The sequence below is a fragment of the Ascaphus truei genome, chromosome 10, assembly GCF_040206685.1.
Source record: "Ascaphus truei isolate aAscTru1 chromosome 10, aAscTru1.hap1, whole genome shotgun sequence".
In the NCBI taxonomy this organism is placed as follows: domain Eukaryota; kingdom Metazoa; phylum Chordata; class Amphibia; order Anura; family Ascaphidae; genus Ascaphus; species Ascaphus truei.
The window spans coordinates 15,165,678-15,187,481 of NC_134492.1; the positions used below are offsets into that span (position 1 = coordinate 15,165,678).

At 49.4% G+C, this 21,804-nt stretch overlaps 1 protein-coding gene across 4 annotated transcripts in view; it reads left to right on the forward strand.

Moving 5' to 3' along the window:
* KANK4 (KN motif and ankyrin repeat domains 4) overlaps window positions 1-21,804 on the forward strand; it is a 114,993-nt gene continuing 93,189 nt past the window's right edge. The window contains exons 1-2 of one of the 4 annotated variants that reach the window (XM_075615951.1): window positions 1-83; window positions 13,006-13,089. The gene's annotated coding sequence lies outside the window, so the exon portion shown is untranslated. Of the gene's footprint in view, window positions 84-6,959; window positions 6,982-9,484; window positions 9,575-9,945; window positions 10,025-13,005; window positions 13,090-21,804 lie in introns of those variants that run through there. The other 3 variants (XM_075615952.1, XM_075615950.1, XM_075615948.1) reach the window with 3 other exon arrangements.

Below are 21,804 nucleotides of genomic sequence, written 5' to 3' on the forward strand. Positions count from 1 at the left end.
CGCCCACCAGAACGGCGTTTTCCGACGTAGAAGAGGACGACACCCAGCTATGCTGCTGCTGATTGGCGCCGCGGCGTCACGAGGTTATAGTTAAGCCCAGTCGGTTTGGGGGGAGATTCACTGGAGGAGTGAGAGGAAGGGGTGTGGCGTGATGTCAGCCGTTTCCCTGAGTGTGATTGGCTATATGGGGGTAGTGGCTCGTGAGAGTGTGTTGGCAGTTGGAGGGGGAACACATGTTGGCGGGAAAATGGAATAAGGCGCGAAACATTTCTCTGTGTCACATTGTACTTGTAATATGGACGGAAATGGAGGGTCTTATTAAAGATCTCTCTGCGATATAAATACTAAATGGAGAATTATATATTAAAGTGCCCAGGGTGTAAGAAAAGTGCTGTGGATTTATGAGAGGTTATATATACAGCTGTTTTTTTGGGGATTACATTCCCTTTTAAGCAGTTTTGTGGTACAATTTTAGAACTGGAATCTACTGGTGAACTCTCACTGAGAAAGATCATCTTATAATTTGTTGACAATATGTTATTTGTTCAATATACTTTAAAATGTTCCTTCCGCCCAATGCAAGTCAATCTCTTGTATTGCATTTGCATTTTATACAAGATCCTCCCAATCTAAAATGTGTCCAGATCTATATGAGCAACAATATACGGAAATAGTACAATATCCAGGGATTGGAGATATGCTTATTTAATTCACATTCAAAATGTACAGCTCAAGTTAGGCCTCGTTCAGGGTGCCAGCTGCAGGACTCGGAGGGAGGACGGGAGGGAGGCAGTGCGGCAGTTTGCTGGGCGATCTGTGTTTATCCCCCAGCAGACTTTTCAGCGTTGGGGAGGGGGCGGGGTTACACACAGCAGGGTAAAAGTATCGAGGTTGCAGTCATGAAATCATTCTGAAGAATGATTTCAATCGCTGCCTAGGTCCCTGTGACGCTGCTGCAGCTCCAAAAAACGAAATTTTCGTTTATTGAAACTGTAGTCAGCTTCAACTCCTGGCTTCGGAGACAGGGCGGTTGCTACCCTGACAACCAGTATTCAAATTGAATACTTTGTTTCTCACGGCAGCACGCCCTCCCTCCGAAGCCAGCACCCTGAACGAGGCCTTAGTTGACAGGAGTCCAAAGACTCAAATTGATTATAGTGGGCGCATGCGTGTGACGGAGCCCTCATTGGCTGAACCGTTCATAAGACGCGGCCGCCGTCTGAAAAATTCTGCCACACGGTCGCTCTTCATCGCTCGTGCACACTATGGACGGCCTCATAGCAGGGACGTAGGAACTGGGAGTTAATAGATAGTGATCTTGACTATGTCCAGCCTACTCACAGGATAGAGGTGTTCAAACGGCGCAGAGGGAATAATTCCCAGGCTAAACAGATATGCGCCTTCCCTCCGATATCACAGAGATAGATGGGTGCTCGAGTAGTATAAGGGGAAAATGAGAAGAACTACATAGCACAGATCAATAAAATAAATGAAAACTTTATAGTAAAATATAAAAACCGCACTTACAATAGTGCCAGTAAAATAGGCATGTATCACTGAATAGTGAACCACAGGACCGATCACGATGTCTCACCGCCTCCAGCAAAGTGTGGGATCACCCACATATATTGTGAATGTCCCCCGTCCTTTGTAGTCTCAGCCGGCACTTCGGAGACTCCTGACGAAGCCGCTAACAGTGTTTACTGGGCGAAACGCGTAGAGTGGAGGAATTTTGGCCACCCAGACGATCCGTATCCAGAACTGCCTGCAGTGTGACGTCATCATCGCGACCGAGCTGGCTGTGATTGTGCTGAAACGCTGAGACGGAGGGGAAATACACTCTGTACAGAGAACTCCCCAGCTGATCCGAAGTGCCAGCTGAGACTACAAAGGACGGGGGACATTCACAATATATGTGGGTGATCCCACACATTGCGGGAGGCGGTGAGAGACATCGTGATCGGTCCTGTGGTTCACTATTCAGTGATACATGCCTATTTTACTGGCACTATTGTAAGTGCGGTTTTTATATTTTACTATAAAGTTTTCATTTATTTTATTGATCTGTGCTATGTAGTTCTTCTCATTTTTCTCTTCTACTGCTGGAGCACCCATCTATCTGTGATATCGGAGGGAAGGCGCATATCTGTTTAGCGTGAGAATTATTCCCTCTGCGCCCTTTGAACACCTCTATCCTGTGAGTAGGCTGGACATAGAGTCAAGATCACTATCTATTAAAGCTGCAGTTCAGTCGTTTTTTGTTTTGTTTTTTTAATTTATTTTTTTACTTCAATAGTTTCATGTGGGCAATCTCTAATTACCTAAAGAACTGTATAGCTGCCGGTCAATTCGTTCTCCATGTATTGATCGGCGAAATTTGGTGACATCATTAGTGAAGGGATCTGTTTTTCTTCTGCTTCTTTCTCTCAGTGGAAGCTCATGAATATTCATGAGCACTCCTGCACTGACATGTGCTAGAGAGAGGGCAGGGCTGACAAAGGGGTGTGCCAGGGCTTGTGACAGGACATGAAGGGGCAGTGCCTTAGCAAATGGCTGTTAAAATAGAATACAAGAAAATTGGTCTTTCAAAGTTGTTTTTTTAAAAACAGAAAATGCTAAAAGTATTTTTTCTTACTACAGAACTGATTTATTAAAAAAAACACATGCAGGATATTGACTGAACTGCAGCTTTAACTCCCAGTGTGTTCCTACGTCTACACTTATATTGCCCGTGTCGTTGTTTTTCTTCTCTCCCATATGCTCCCCCTGGATTTCTTGAGAATCATTCTTACGTTTTGGAACCCATGAAGAAAGGTCCCACCGGAGGGTTTGAGCTGGGATTTCAGATTTATATTATATCTCTTATTCACTCACTTTATTACGTATTATTGTTGTAATACATATATATTGTTATTTTTTCACTATTGAGGTGTTTGCACCTATAATATCACTGTCACATAGCAGTCCTTCATTTTGTTTGCGCCGTCGCGCTCACTATAATTGCGACCTAAGACATGTCGCTAGACATTTCATGGACAGTTAGGCCACGCTTATAGTTACCTCACATGATGTAGCGAGTGCATGTGGCGCACGCCTGCCGCAGCGCAATCGGTGAACTCTGCTCTCTCTGCTGCAGATGTTTTCCAGGAGAGGGAGGCGTGGCACGTGACGTCACGCAAGCAGTTCGGCCTCATTTGCTCAACCGCTTCACGTGATGCGGAAGTCACGCAGCAGTCTCATTTCATTTGTCTCTCCTGGATTCTGCCGCCGGGTTGCTGGTCGCGCGGAAAAGCGCACTATGCGCCCCTTCAAGTTAAATTAAGTATCTTAATAGTATCTAGTTCTTTGAGCATTTCGCAGGGATGTGTGTTGTAGTTGCATTGGAGAACAAAGCGGCATATTGAATCGTAGAGGGTGTCAAGTTTGCTAAGGTGGGTTTGGGGTGCCGAGCCATATACTATGTCCCCATAGTCGATTATTGGCATTAGCATCTGCTGTGCAATACGCTTTCTGACCAGCAGACTAGGGTGGATTTGTTCTTGAAAAGTACACCTAGTTTGGAATAGGTTTTGGATGTCAGGGTATCAATGTGCCTCCCGAATGTTACATGGGAGTCAAACCATATGCCCAAGTATTTAAAACTAGTAACAGGAGTTAGGTTGGTGTTAGCGTTGGTTCTGATCTGGAGCTCAGTCAATGGAAGCTTTAAAAATGTAGCCTTGGTCTGTAGAAAGATCATTGATTAACGCTGAGAAGAGTAGGGGCCCCAGAACAGAGCCTTGTGGGACACCACAGGTGATATCCAGGGGGTTGGAGTTAGAGCCTGAGATGGACACATGTTGGGATCCACTTGATAGGTAGGAATGACACCAGTTTAAAGCATGCTTCCCTATTCCAGAGCACTGGAGTTTGTTAAGCAAGATAACATGGGCATGGTTAATGGGAAAGTACTGCATTTTTATCAGTGAGACTGCATTGAAATCTATGAGACTATCAGGATGTATGGAACCCTCGGAGGTAGCATGTAAACCCAGAAAAGACAGTCAGAAATATATATAAAAACTGATTGTTTAATATAACACAAAAATAACAAGACAGTGAAAACAAAATAGAGTCTGCAATCATGTGCAGAGCTGCACCAAAAAGCTGTGGTATCTAAATAATAAACAGGAGACAATAGTGCAAAAGGGAAAAAAACAGGACAAGCAAGATACGCTGCAAGGAACTGCAGGTGCTAAATGCAACAGCAATAAATAGCAAGGGACAAAGAAAATAAACGCGGACAAAAATAGTGCAAAGGGAATACAAACCAAAAGACAAGAATGTACCTGAATGTGAGTAGAACTAGGAGCCAGAATGAAGAGGAACAGGAAAAGGCGCAGCGCTAGGAAAAATAGAATAAAGTGACCAGTAAAACAGAATGTTTGACAAGCAAAGCCCAAACAGGATGGGTGGGATTTTGTAGCCAAACTTGGATAGCAGCTGGCCTCAGTTCCAAACCGACAATCAGAACCTAACTCCTCTGTGTGCCCCTTACAGGTCTGCAAGGGGTACTGCGGGAAGAAATCATGACAGACCTCTAAAAATCATTGAGAGTGACTACATATTAGTGAGACTCAGGAAACCAGCGAGCGTTGAACATGTCTGACATCAGTGTGTGCCCCTGTTTCCCCCCCCCCCCCCCCCCAAGCCTCAGGAAAGAAAGTGCAAAGGCTGAGGAAAATTACGGGAGAGTCATCACCATCCAGCTTCCCTGATCAAAGAAGCCAGGGCAGAGTGCATTGCCCAGAATGAAAGGCTGGTCAGAGGGTTGTGGTTTGGAGGTTAGCAGTTCATAGCATAGCTCTTCGTCATAGCATATAAATTCCCTCTGAGTGTTCATCTGAATGGCAGGATGTTGATGACTCTTGAGTCCTAGGCGTTACTACCCACAATATCAGCAGTGATAAAGAAGTAACTCGTGGGGGATTGACTCACTGGTTTAAAGGGGCAGTCCATCCTAGAATCAAAGGATACTAAATAACATGAATATTAATAACACTAGTATTATAATAGAAGAATGCCTTTTCCATTGCTTCCAATCGTATCAAGATCTTGGAGGGATCCTTTGGATCATGTATTTTTCCAGTTTTGTAATATACGTGTAGTAAGGTTTTTTTTTTAACGTTGCATTTATATGTATGTTCCATTTTGTTTTTATTACATTCATTGTGTAGCAGGCTTCCCCCTAGCCCCCTTACCACCGCGGTAGCCATTACAGGATCGCGCGTGCGCAGTAAAGAAGCGCACGCGGTCCCCATAGGAAAGAGGTCCTCAGTGGACTACATCTCCCAGCAGCCTCTGGGGAATGCCCTATGATCCCTGTCACCTGCAGCCAGCCACTGAGACTTGCAGATTCTCTGCAGCAGGGGATTTGATACAATGTTGTGTGCAGACAGGGATTGTTCAGTCAGGCTGAGGACACACAGGGAGAAAGAAGGGGGGCAGAGAGCTGCGAGCTTCTGCCCTATGCCAGAAATCCCCAGGCTAGAGTTAAGGCTCTGACTCCCCACTAGAGACGGTGGGTGTTCATAGGGATAGGCCCTTAGGTAAGGATCCTGTGCCCGTTTCAGCTGTGTGCTAGGCAGGGACTTAGGGCCTCATGCAGAGAGCAGCGCTATTTACAATCTCGCCATTTTCCGGCGAAAATCGCGCAAAAAACAGCTGAAAATGGCGAGGTAGGAAAAAAGCGCCATTTTTTTTTTCTTTTTGAAAATCTCGCCGCACGGCTGGCGAGAAACTACATCTCGCCAGTCTGAAAAATATCCAAATTCAGAAAGGCGCGCTCGCCATCTAGCGGCTGTTTTTGGCGCGATTTTCTTCAATTTTCTCCGCCAACTAAAGTTGGCAAGAAGCAGGAGCTCGCCGGCTATAGGGGGAAAAAAAAATGCGCGATTTTTTTTTCTCCCTTTCAGCTGCGCGCATCTCCTCATTTACAATTCTCCACATGCAGTAATGCTAAAAATAGCGGATTTCGCCCATTTCTGCATATGGAGAATAAAACTCCATTAAAGCTACTTTTTGTTAAACTCTCCAATTTATTCTAGCGCTGCTCTCTGCATAGGCCCCTAAGTGACAGATCCTGTGCAGTTCATTAGTGTATGGAGAGAGAGAGACCCTGTGCAGTTCATTAGTGTATGGAGAGAGAGAGACCCTGTGCAGTTCATTAGTGTATGGAGAGAGAGAGACCCTGTGCAGTTCATTAGTGTATGGAGAGAGAGAGACCCTGTGCAGTTCATTAGTGTATGGAGAGAGAGAGAGACCCTGTGCAGTTCATTAGTGTATGGAGAGAGAGAGACCCTGTGCAGTTCATTAGTGTATGGAGAGAGAGAGACCCTGTGCAGTTCATTAGTGTATGGAGAGAGAGAGACCCTGTGCAGTTCATTAGTGTATGGAGAGAGAGAGACCCTGTGCAGTTCATTAGTGTATGGAGAGAGAGAGAGACCCTGTGCAGTTCATTAGTGTATGGAGAGAGAGAGACCCTGTGCAGTTCATTAGTGTATGGAGAGAGAGAGAGACCCTGTGCAGTTCATTAGTGTATGGAGAGAGAGAGACCCTGTGCAGTTCTTAGTGTATGGAGAGAGAGACCCTGTGCAGTTCTTAGTGTATGGAGAGAGAGAGAGACCCTGTGCAGTTCTTAGTGTATGGGGGGAGAGACCCTGTGCAGTTCATTAGTGTATGGAGAGAGAGAGACCCTGTGCAGTTCTTAGTGTATGGAGAGAGAGAGACCCTGTGCAGTTCTTAGTGTATGGAGAGAGAGACCCTGTGCAGTTCTTAGTGTAGGGACCAGTGATAGTGTTGCTGCATGTTCCTGTATGCGGTGTTGCTGATCCAGAGACTGTCCTTACGGTGGGACGTCCGGCGGGACCCCATCCCACGCGGAGGTACAGATCAGCGCTGGATCCTTTGCGAAGACACCCAGGTGTAGAGACACCTGGGCAGGTATTTACAACCTTCCACACGTGCACCAACTTTAACTTGCTCCTCACATGTGACAGGCCTGTTCACACACTTGGGTGGGCTTGGACTCTTTGGACACGGGGTTGGGAAGGAGGTTATAGCCCAGTTAGGGGCTTAGAAGGTTATAGTTGCCAGCTAGTGGCAGAGGGTGGTACATATATCTTGTTGTGTATTGCTGATGTATGTGTTAAGTTACATTCTGCATATAGTAAAGACCGTTGCTATTTTACATCCAGTGTATGTGTTCATTTGTATGTGTCCTGCGAGGAACAACTCCCGCTCTGCTGGGAGCCACCGCAGGTGGAGGCGCTGCACCATATAGTAGTAGTAAGAGTAATTCACCCCAGATTCCCCGTGGCACTGATAAGTAGTCAGATACACCTACCCACCTCAATCTCACTTAGGGTGGGGGTAAGAGGGCTACACTTGTGTTTTGCATTTATGACATTGACTGTGAGTGGATCTCCTACACGGGACTTCCGGTGTGGGAGGACTACTTAACAGCATTGATGTTGATTGCTTACTCTTTGACAAAGCACTGAGGGAGGCATGAAACGCGTTGGCGTTTCACTCGTCTGATCTTGTTATGGACGTATTAAATTAATATTTTTTCAGATTTCTTTTTTTGCGCTCCAGTGCTTCTTTGTATTTGCTTTGAGCTGCCATCTTTCTCTGTTTTTACTCAATAACAGGGACAGGTTTAAGGGATTTTAATCTAGTGATGATGAGCTAAACCATTCAATTTGATTTCCTTCGGCTACCTTATTTTGTGTGATGTCACTGTGTATCCAACAAGAGTTTGCACAGACAACCCCTCTCTTTACTCCTTCCCTTATCTTTATTGGCTGTCTGACTGAGACAGGGTGGGCTCACGTTAGTAGAAACACTCTCTCACTCAGAGGTCCAGAAGAAAAACATTTTGTAATTGATTTCAAATAAACAAAAGCTTTGCTTTTAACACCGTTAGATTTGTTTAAGGAAGCTAATTTGATGGTTAAAATCTTTGCAAAAGGTTCACTTTTGTCCCGGCTATGTCAAATTGCACCAAATGAATAATCCAAGACAGCAATTTTTTTTAAAATATAGAATTGAAGCAGGGCGTGATTTCGTTAATTTCAGCTCCGGGTACCCCCTACATCCGGAGATACTTACCTCTGAACTAGGTGCTGTAGCTGCTCTGGCTCAGCAAGCCGGGGCTGTCAGGTTTGAAGTTCACATGTCACATGGGCCAATAGAAAGCCGCACCAATGATGTCACAGCTTCCTATTGGTCGTGCAGGCCGGGAAATATCTGAAGAGCGGACATATTGTTAACCCTGGTAGCCGAGGAGAGCGGCTACCAGCACCTAACTCGCAGGTAAGTATCTCCGGAAGCAGGGTGTCCCCAGAGCTGAAATTAATGGGGTTCAGCTCCAGAGACTCACTGCTTCAGCCCTATATATTAAATATATATATTACCTTTGCAAAAAAAAAAATCCCCCACCTTGGATTGCCTCTTTAACAAGAGGAGCTTTGGTGTGGTGCCTGAGTCCTCAAAGTTTATACGTCTTTATTGACTCCACTTACACTTTGCAGCTGCTTGATGTCGCAGTCCTCCCCTTCCTTCTCTTCTCATGTATCTTAACATGCATTTATTTACTTTGTGTGAATCTCCAAAGTTTTTTTTGTTTTCTTATTCACTTTGCAGTCACTTTGAGATGACCGCACACAAAGTGAATTGGCAGAGTTTTGCAATCATCTAGATCAGTGGTTCCCAACTCCAGTTCTCAAGAACCCCCAACAGGTCAGATTTTCAGAATATCTCTGCTTCAGCACAGGTGGCTCAGTCAAAATGACCGAGCCACTGATTGAGCCACCTCTGCTAAAGGAAAGATATCCTTAACACCTGGCCTGTTGGGGGCTCTTGAGGGCTGGACCTGGAAACCACTGATCTAGGATAAGTGGTTCTCAGCATTTTTTGAGCAGGGGCACCCCTGAAAGATTTTTTTAAATCTTGGGGCACCCCTGCTCTTCAGACCGCTCTCATCCCCATCTCACATACACACTCGCCCTTTTAGTTACTCAACACACACTCCACATTGATCCCATTCTCGCACTGCACACTCAAACACCCCAGTCCTTCCCCCACCCCACAAAAGTCTCTCGGCAGCTCAGGGGGTGCTTGCTTAGCAGCCAAGTGAGTTTTTTCCCCTGCTCTAAATCTAAACCAGAATAGTTTTTAACTTAACCATTAAGATTGCAATTGTCTGCACTAGATGGCAGTAGTGGGAACATTCACCACATAAATACTTTCCAAATACTGTACCTGTAATGAAAAGTCTGTATTTATCTCCCTGCACTTTAGCTGCACTGTGTAACTTGTTTGAATATGCACTGTACATAATATTGCACTTATCCTTAATTCCTAATGTCATTAGTATTTTTTCTGATGTGGTATTTTTTTTACTTTGAAATAATTTGAAGCCATTTAGTCTAATGCCTCTGACCTTTTACAATACAAGCATAGCAATACAAATGCAGTGATCATGCATCGCATCTGATTCTGTGATTAATGAGTACTGTCAAAATGAGTTATGGTGAGTAGTAAAAGTGCTAAAAACCCATTACTAATGTGAAGTGATAACTTTGCACTCCCAGTTACTTGTCCTATATAAATACCAAGTATAAAAGTTGTTGTTTGTGTACCATCTACGATAAAGGATGTTTTTAAATTGTATTACTATAAACTATTTGTTAACTCATATTTGCTGTGACAATGTGACTTGGCTATTTATTTTTAAGTATTTCAAACCCTGGGCTTGTGATGGCCCAAACTGCTCTTCTGTCAAGGCTACTCACCTTGTCAGAAGTGGAAGTTCCATTGGCCAACTACAAGAGATTGACCTTCTGTACAGATAAAGTGCAGTGTCTGTATGACTTCACAACTGAGTGGTGTTTGTTGTTTGTAACATCAGCATTTATCAATACTCAAGCTGCTGTTAACCAATTACATGGCTACAATGAACATACAGTAGTTTAAATATGAGGTTGGTGTGACCATTATATAAAACTTAATATAAAATACAATGTGTCGAGTCAATAACAAAAAGTATGGGCATTATGAAAAATGTGTATTACAGAAGCTGTGCTGGAATCGCCATTTCTGCTGAATTAGATCAGTGATCAACATAAATACGCAATGCTACACTGAAAACAAGGGTATATTAATATAACGAGTCACATTGTACAATATATGTCATTAAAGCTGAATAAAATATGCATACTTTAGTTTGCAACTGAACTGAGGATTGCTGTTTTACTGTGATTTGTGATACATTTGCAGCTACCCATACTGGACAAAATCAAATTTTTGATTAATACAGCTAAAGTCATGTAATACAATTTCCTGTTTATTAGAACAGTGATAACTGTAAGGAAAGCTGTACATAAAGGACCAGGATCTTTTATTTAAGTTTTCTCAGCACTCTGGTATATTTAAAGAATGATGAAATGTTACCCTCCCTGCCCGTCTCCTAGAGAGTTTACATCAATGTCATTGTTAGGGTTGCTCAGGATGCATTACCTTGGTCGGGTACAGACCTCGTGCAGGCTGGGTGTTGGTACACAATGATGGGTGCAAGGAACTTTATTCATTCAAACAGCAGTTTATTATCTAGTAGGCACAGTCTCACAGGTAATATACAAAGGTCATCTTGTATTTCCAGAAACATGTCTTTAGCCTATGCTGTGTGCGGGTTCCCTCGCTGCACCCGTCTCGGCCCGCTGGGAAGGTGCTGAGGTTTTGTATTGCTTGATCTGCCTATAGAATCCCTCTGCTTTATAGCACTGGTGTAGTGCTCCATGTCCGTGGAGCCCCAAGTACTACTCCATTGGTGATCAGCCCCCTCATCTCGGGGAGGCATGCCACTGCGTGGCCTTCTAGGGAGGAGCCAGTGACGAACACGTCTGTGGGGTGGGTCCAACTATATCTAGGGACTGCGGCTTGTGAAGTTCCCTCTGGGCATAGCCTGTCTCTCATAGTATCTTCGGAGTAATGCCAGACCATCTCAGTGGGACTGTAATTAAACAGGGTACTTTCCCTAACTGAAAACAATAAAAGGGATGGGGAGCTATCCTATACATAGGTGCTTACATTACTATTCACAATGAGATCCCTCTTATTCAGCTCCTCCTGAGATCTGATTTTCCAGAAGCTTCCGCTTTCTATTTATAGCCTAGCATGATGTCACTGTATCCAGGCAGAAAAGGGCCAGGGCTTACCATCTGTTGAATCACCTCAGCACCATGTGATAGAGAAGGGGCATTCCTCTGTATGCGCCCACACATTTAACCCCTTAAGACCCTAGTAATCCCAAAGGGGGGTTACATAAAGAACAGTTGTGCAATTCATGAAATGAACAATCATGTTCCCAACACCTGATCCATGCTCATATCAAATCAGGTAGTCTCATTGCTGTTTGTGTCAGATACTTTTGTTAAAGGAGCAATCCACCCTAACTAACCTCCATTTTGTACAGGCTTGGCACCAGGGGTCCTCCGGAGATGAACCACACTATATTCAGCTCTAGAGACCCCCTGGTTTCTGAGATATTTACTGGTGAAGTTACCAGTGTAACACCCCTATCCTCCCCCTAAGGGTGATTTGTAGGTCTTATGGTGTTATAGTGCTGTGGTGCTCACCTGTTGGCTCTCAGGAGGCTCAGTCTCCACAATGGTAGGGAGCTTTGGGGTACAGTATTGCCTTTGGTGTGGGTGCAGCGCCTCCACCTGCAGGGCCCCTGCCAGAGACAGGGGTTCATCCCCACAGGAACTTTCATAGTAGCAGAAAATTAGTCTGGAGTACCAGTATCAATGCAAAAGGGTTTATCGGCAACATCATAACAGCATGCATAACAGGTCCATGTCTTCATGTATTCCAGCCCAGGGGTACCATCCCTTCCTTGGGCAGGACAGGACTAGTCACCCCAGAGGCTTGAGGTCCCCAGGCTAGTCTGATCAGCCCTCACCCCTATCAGGGGAAAGGCAGGACTCTGTGAACCCATCAGGGAAGAACTCCCATTAGCACAGGGATCCCTCCCAGGACTCAGGGAATTAACGGGAGTCCCCTTATATAACACGGGTGTGCCCCACTCCTAAGCCCCAGCAACTGGGCAGGACCACCAGAGTAAACCCACCCCCGTGGCATGTGACTCCAACCATCTTCAGGCACCTGCCTGAGAACTGCAACAAAATAACATCTGTGGGATGAGGCTCACATGCTAGGCCATGTGAGAGGCAATTAACCCCAGCACTGCCTTCTATTACCAGGATTTATGGTACTAGGGCAGTGAATTTAGTAGCCAGACGTTACATGGCTACACCAGTATCACTTACTGGATTTTAAAGGGGATTTTAACGGCTCTCCAATATGAAGTCACAACTGATGGTGTGGCTTCCTTTTGGTCTGATATTTGGCAGCCATTTTGTTTCCCCTAGGGGAGATTTAAACCCGGTCACTTCACTGGTAGGTATCTCATGACCTGGGGGTCCTGAGATCAGAAAACTGGTGTTTGGATCAGGGGAGACCCCTGGTTTCCACCCTGTAAAAAGAAATGCGGGCTAAAAAAAAAAAAATTAGTAGGAGGCACTGCTTCTTTACTTCTGTGCGCTTAACTATATTTTTTACTGTGGAATGTGCTACATGAACATAAAAGCATACAAAAAGGTACATTTAAGCCTGGAAATCAAAATCGAGATGGTGTATATTTTTCATCACTACGTAGTTATGGTTTTAATGATATAAAATGTAGGCCCTTACTTTTATTTTGCATAACACTAATAGATACTAAATGTAATCTGCATTACACAACATATTATGTTCTCAGAATCAGACAGAGGCTCGTGTTGGGTTTAGTACAGTATATCACTTTTATCAGAAAGGGACAAGTACAAATTGCATCAACAGGACCAAGACAGTCATATATAACATTGTTAATAATCTACATATGTTTTCTCTCTCTATTTGCAGGCACATCATTGGTGCAATCTGAACGGACAGATGGGTCAAGAAGAGAGGGTCATCCTGAACTAATACAAGAAGAGTTGAGAGGGGGTCAGTACAGACATACAACCTGCCCCAACAACAACCTACAGAGTACATTGTAATGATGTCTACTGCCACTACACACTCATTTACATGCACCGCTAATACCACTCTGTGCAATGTAAACATGGAGGAACTACAGAGACGGGGACCATCATTGCGCCACTTTCAGCAGCAACCTAACAAGATCTTAGAATAAATGTGTGCTGAGTAAATTATAGGCAATACGCTCTTATGTCATTTTAAGTTGCTAACCGAACTGGGGGGAAACCATGCCCCATAGTGTTTTTCCCAATTTCAGCTAGCCTTCTGAGGCTCAGATCCACAAAATAATAGGGGGAAAAGCATGCTAAGTCTTGACGCTCATTTGTGGATCTGACTCCTTCCCCACTAGCTCACCCTGCTCCTTAATATCCCAGCTCAACCAGTCTACCCAGACAGAGTTACTGCCCCGCACCAGTACCTGAAAAGTTACAAAAAAAAGGGGGTAACATTCCCGAGGTCCTCAAGCAGAAGATCCCATTAAAAATGGTAACATTAGTCCGCTAAACCTTTGTTTTGTCTTTCCATGTTTACTATCATTGCCATTGGTTTATTTTTAAATTATATTTTCAAGAAAAGTGAGCTGCTAGTCCTTTACCTCACTGTTATAGGGCCCTTTACAAACACCTCATTAAGACCTACTGTAATCGACACATTTCATTGTTGGCTGAGTCTTAAAGGACTCGTGCACATTTTAGGTGGAGAAAACTGTTAGCATAGCAACAAAAGATTGTTTGTTTCTGATATGAAAGTGTTAACATCTTCCCTAACCCATTTATATTGATTTTGTTTAGTATAGTACAGTTTATGAAAGCCTTTAAGTACTCTTACATTCTACCTTCAATGCATTGTTATGTTGCTAAGATTTCAAATAGTAGAATTTACAATGAATCTTGTCTAATACAGGGGTGGCCAACTCCAGTCCTCAAGGGCCACCAACAGGTCAGATTCCAGGCTATCCCTACTTCAGCACAGGTGGCTCAATCAGTGGCTCAGTCAACTGAGGTATGTCCTGAAAATCTGACCCGTTTGGTAGCCCTTGAGGACTGAACTTGGCTACCCCTGGTCTAATGACTCTTTCTAAAATGGTATTGTTTGCCAATTGTTGTCTATTGGGGCATGTTGAGAGTCTGTAGGCCTATGTTGCAGAATCTTAATTTGTAACTTTCTCCTTAGGGCCCCTCTTTCAAACAATGTTTTTGAAGTGAAACCTCTTTGCTGGCGCCTACAGGGTTTTCATGGGAAAAAATGCATTGCCTTGTAACGAAAAAATGTAACAAAAGTGACATCACACTGCTAATGGTCGCACGCCCATCGCGCGCGCATGCTACCGTCGCGCATGCACAGAAGAGGAGCTTGCAGGCCCCACCACGCATGCGCAGTACCGCCCTTGTCCACCAAGTACATTGGCGCTCCCTACTCTTCCAGCACGCATGCGCACTTACGGCCACGGGCCTCTGCGCATGGCTGCGGGCCTCTGCGCATGCGCCACTGACCAAGGGGGAGGAGAGTAGCTGGGAACACCGGGCAGGGAGAGAGCGAGAGAGCCGCGTCTTCTGAAATCCCGGTGCTGACACACACCATCACACACACACAGTCACACACACGCAGAGTCACACACACACGCGCAGAGTCACACATACACGCGCCGAGTCACACACACACGCGCCGAGTCACACACACACGCGCCGAGTCACACACAAACGCGCCGAGTCACACACACACGCGCCGAGTCACACACACACGCGCTCCGAGTCACACACACACGCGCTGAGTCACACACACACGCGCACAGTCACACACACGCGCACAGTCACACACACGCGCAGAGTCACACACACACACGCGCAGAGTCACACACACACACGCGCAGAGTCACACACACACACGCGCAGAGTCACACACACACACGCGCAGAGTCACACACACACACGCGCAGAGTCACACACACACACGCGCAGAGACACACACACGCGCCGAGTCACACACACGCGCCGAGTCACACACACGCGCCGAGTCACACACACGCGCAGAGTCACACACACACGCGCAGAGTCACACACACACACGCGCAGAGTCACACACACACACGCGCAGAGTCACACACACACACGCGCAGAGTCACACACACGCGCAGAGTCACACACACGCGCAGAGTCACACACACGCGCAGAGTCACACACACGCGCAGAGTCACACACACGCGCAGAGTCACACACACGCGCAGAGTCACACACACGCGCAGAGTCACACACACGCGCAGAGTCACACACACGCGCAGAGTCACACACACGCGCAGAGTCACACACACGCGCAGAGTCACACACACGCGCAGAGTCACACACACGCGCAGAGTCACACACACGCGCAGAGTCACACACACGCGCAGAGTCACACACACGCGCAGAGTCACACACACGCGCAGAGTCACACACACGCGCAGAGTCACACACACGCGCAGAGTCACACACACGCGCAGAGTCACACACACGCGCAGAGTCACACACACGCGCAGAGTCACACACACGCGCAGAGTCACACACACGCGCAGAGTCACACACACGCGCAGAGTCACACACACGCGCAGAGTCACACACACGCGCAGAGTCACACACACGCGCAGAGTCACACACACGCGCAGAGTCACACACACGCGCAGAGTCACACACACGCGCAGAGTCACACACACGCGCAGTCACACACGCAGAGTCACACACACACACGCAGAGTCACACACACACGCGCGCAGAGTCACACACACACGCGCGCAGAGTCACACACACACGCGCGCAGAGTCACACACACACGCGCGCAGAGTCACACACACACGCGCGCAGAGTCACACACACACGCGCGCAGAGTCACACACACGCGCGCGCAGAGTCACACACACGCGCGCGCAGAGTCACACACACGCGCGCGCAGAGTCACACACACGCGCGCGCAGAGTCACACACACGCGCGCGCAGAGTCACACACACACGCGCGCAGAGTCACACACACACGCGCGCAGAGTCACACACACACGCGCGCAGAGTCACACACACACGCGCGCAGAGTCACACACACACGCGCGCAGAGTCACACACACACGCGCGCAGAGTCACACACACACGCGCGCAGAGTCACACACACACGCGCGCAGAGTCACACACACACGCGCGCAGAGTCACACACACACGCGCGCAGAGTCACACACACACGCGCGCAGAGTCACACACACACGCGCGCAGAGTCACACACACACGCGCGCAGAGTCACACACACACGCGCGCAGAGTCACACACACACGCGCGCAGAGTCACACACACACGCGCGCAGAGTCACACACACACGCGCGCAGAGTCACACACACACGCGCGCAGAGTCACACACACACGCGCGCAGAGTCACACACACACGCGCGCAGAGTCACACACACACATACACACACACGCAGAGTCACACACACACATACACACACACGCAGAGTCACACACACACACACACACGCAGAGTCACACACACACACACACACGCAGAGTCACACACACATACACGCAGAGTCACACACACACATACACACACGCAGAGTCACACACACACGCAGAGTCACACACACACATACACACAAGCAGAGTCACACACACACGCGCAGAGTCACACACACACGCGCAGAGTCACACACACGCGCAGAGTCACACACACGCGCAGAGTCACACACACGCGCGCAGAGTCACACACACGCGCGCAGAGTCACACACACGCGCGCAGAGTCACACACACGCGCGCAGAGTCACACACACGCGCGCAGAGTCACACACACGCGCGCAGAGTCACACACACGCGCGCAGAGTCACACACACGCGCGCAGAGTCACACACACGCGCGCAGAGTCACACACACGCGCGCAGAGTCACACACACGCGCGCAGAGTCACACACACGCGCGCAGAGTCACACACACGCGCGCAGAGTCACACACACGCGCGCAGAGTCACACACACGCGCGCAGAGTCACACACACACATACACACACGCAGAGTCACACACACACATACACACACGCAGAGTCACACACACACATACACACACGCAGAGTCACACACACACATACACACACGCAGAGTCACACACACATACACGCAGAGTCACACACACACATACACACACGCAGAGTCACACACACACGCAGAGTCACACACACACACACACACAAGCAGAGTCACACACACATACACGCAGAGTCACACACACACATACACACACGCAGAGTCACACACACATACACGCAGAGTCACACACACACATACACACACGCAGAGTCACACACACACGCAGAGTCACACACACACACACACACAAGCAGAGTCACACACACACGCGCAGAGTCACACACACACGCGCAGAGTCACACACACACGCGCAGAGTCACACACACACGCGCAGAGTCACACACACACGCGCAGAGTCACACACGCGCGCAGAGTCACACACACGCGCGCAGAGTCACACACACGCGCGCAGAGTCACACACACACGCGCGCAGAGTCACACACACACGCGCGCAGAGTCACACACACACGCGCGCAGAGTCACACACACACGCGCGCAGAGTCACACACACACGCGCGCAGAGTCACACACACACGCGCGCAGAGTCACACACACACGCGCGCAGAGTCACACACACACGCGCGCAGAGTCACACACACACGCGCGCAGAGTCACACACACACGCGCGCAGAGTCACACACACACGCGCGCAGAGTCACACACACACGCGCGCAGAGTCACACACACACGCGCGCAGAGTCACACACACACGCGCGCAGAGTCACACACACACGCGCGCAGAGTCACACACACACGCGCGCAGAGTCACACACACACGCGCGCAGAGTCACACACACACGCGCGCAGAGTCACACACACACGCGCGCAGAGTCACACACACACGCGCGCAGAGTCACACACACACGCGCGCAGAGTCACACACACACGCGCGCAGAGTCACACACACACGCGCGCAGAGTCACACACACACATACACACACGCAGAGTCACACACACACATACACACACGCAGAGTCACACACACACATACACACACGCAGAGTCACACACACACATACACACACGCAGAGTCACACACACACATACACACACGCAGAGTCACACACACACATACACACACGCAGAGTCACACACACACACACACACGCAGAGTCACACACACATACACGCAGAGTCACACACACACATACACACACGCAGAGTCACACACACACGCAGAGTCACACACACACATACACACAAGCAGAGTCACACACACACGCGCAGAGTCACACACACACGCGCAGAGTCACACACACGCGCAGAGTCACACACACGCGCAGAGTCACACACACGCGCGCAGAGTCACACACACGCGCGCAGAGTCACACACACGCGCGCAGAGTCACACACACGCGCGCAGAGTCACACACACGCACGCAGAGTCACACACACGCGCGCAGAGTCACACACACGCGCGCAGAGTCACACACACGCGCGCAGAGTCACACACACGCGCGCAGAGTCACACACACACATACACACACGCAGAGTCACACACACACATACACACACGCAGAGTCACACACACACATACACACACGCAGAGTCACACACACACATACACACACGCAGAGTCACACACACACATACACACACGCAGAGTCACACACACACATACACACACGCAGAGTCACACACACATACACACACGCAGAGTCACACACACACATACACACACGCAGAGTCACACACACACGCAGAGTCACACACACACACACACACAAGCAGAGTCACACACACACGCGCAGAGTCACACACACACGCGCAGAGTCACACACACGCGCAGAGTCACACACGCGCGCAGAGTCACACACGCGCGCAGAGTCACACACGCGCGCGCAGAGTCACGCGCGCGCGCGCAGAGTCACGCGCGCGCGCGCAGAGTCACGCGCGCGCGCGCAGTCACACGCGCGCGCGCGCAGTCACACGCGCGCGCGCGCAGTCTCACACGCGCGTGCAGTCTCACACGCGCGCGCAGAGTCACGCGCGCGCAGAGTCACACACACACGCGCGCAGAGTCACACACACACGCGCGCAGAGTCACAAACACACGCGCGCAGAGTCACAAACACACGCGCGCAGAGTCACACACACACGCGCGCAGAGTCACACACACACGCGCGCAGAGTCACACACACACGCGCGCAGAGTCACACACACACGCGCGCAGAGTCACACACACACGCGCGCAGAGTCACACACACACGCGCGCAGAGTCACACACACACGCGCGCAGAGTCACACACACACGCGCGCAGAGTCACACACACACGCGCGCAGAGTCACACACACACGCGCGCAGAGTCACACACACACGCGCGCAGAGTCACACACACACGCGCGCAGAGTCACACACACACGCGCGCAGAGTCACACACACACGCGCGCAGAGTCACACACACACGCGCGCAGAGTCACACACACACGCGCGCAGAGTCACACACACACGCGCGCAGAGTCACACACACACGCGCGCAGAGTCACACACACACGCGCGCAGAGTCACACACACACGCGCGCAGAGTCACACACACACGCGCGCAGAGTCACACACACACGCGCGCAGAGTCACACACACACGCGCGCAGAGTCACACACACACGCGCGCAGAGTCACACACACACGCGCGCAGAGTCACACACACACATACACACACGCAGAGTCACACACACACATACACACACGCAGAGTCACACACACACATACACACACGCAGAGTCACACACACACACACGCAGAGTCACACACACACACACACACGCAGAGTCACACACACATACACGCAGAGTCACACACACACATACACACACGCAGAGTCACACACACGCGCGCAGAGTCACACACACGCGCGCAGAGTCACACACACGCGCGCAGAGTCACACACACGCGCGCAGAGTCACACACACGCGCGCAGAGTCACACACACGCGCGCAGAGTCACACACACGCGCGCAGAGTCACACACACGCGCGCAGAGTCACACACACGCGCGCAGAGTCACACACACGCGCGCAGAGTCACACACACGCGCGCAGAGTCACACACACGCGCGCAGAGTCACACACACGCGCGCAGAGTCACACACACGCGCGCAGAGTCACACACACGCGCGCAGAGTCACACACACGCGCGCAGAGTCACACACACGCGCGCAGAGTCACACACACGCGCGCAGAGTCACACACACGCGCGCAGAGTCACACACACACGCGCGCAGAGTCACACACACACGCGCGCAGAGTCACACACACACGCGCGCAGAGTCACACACACACGCGCGCAGAGTCACACACACACGCGCGCAGAGTCACACACACACGCGCGCAGAGTCACACACACACGCGCGCAGAGTCACACACACACGCGCGCAGAGTCACACACACACGCGCGCAGAGTCACACACACACGCGCGCAGAGTCACACACACACGCGCGCAGAGTCACACACACACGCGCGCAGAGTCACACACACACGCGCGCAGAGTCACACACACACGCGCGCAGAGTCACACACACACGCGCGCAGAGTCACACACACACACACGCAGAGTCACACACACACACACGCAGAGTCACACACACACATACACACACGCAGAGTCACACACACACATACACACACGCAGAGTCACACACACACATACACACACGCAGAGTCACACACACACATACACACACGCAGAGTCACACACACACATACACACACGCAGAGTCACACACACACATACACACACGCAGAGTCACACACACACATACACACACGCAGAGTCACACACACACATACACACACGCAGAGTCACACACACACATACACACACGCAGAGTCACACACACACGCAGAGTCACACACACACACACACACGCAGAGTCACACACACACACACACACGCAGAGTCACACACACACACACACACGCAGAGTCACACACACACACACACACGCAGAGTCACACACACACACACACACGCAGAGTCACACACACACACACACACGCAGAGTCACACACACACACACACACGCAGAGTCACACACACACACACACACGCAGAGTCACACACACATACACGCAGAGTCACACACACACATACACACACGCAGAGTCACACACACACGCAGAGTCACACACACACACACACACACACACGCAGAGTCACACACACACACATGCAGAGTCACACACACACGCAGAGTCACACACACACACACACACGCAGAGTCACACACACACACACACGCAGAGTCACACACACACACACACGCAGAGTCACACACACACACACACGCAGAGTCACACACACACACACGCAGAGTCACACACACACACACACGCAGAGTCACACACACACACGCAGAGTCACATACACACACACGCAGTCATACACACACACACACACAGAGTCACACACACACGCAGAGTCACACACACACACACACGCAGAGTCACACACACACACGCAGAGTCACACACACACACACACGCAGAGTCACACACACACACGCAGAGTCACACACACACACACACAGAGTCACACACGCGGTCACACACGAGGAGTTCACACTTAGTATGAATATATTAGTGCCGTGCAT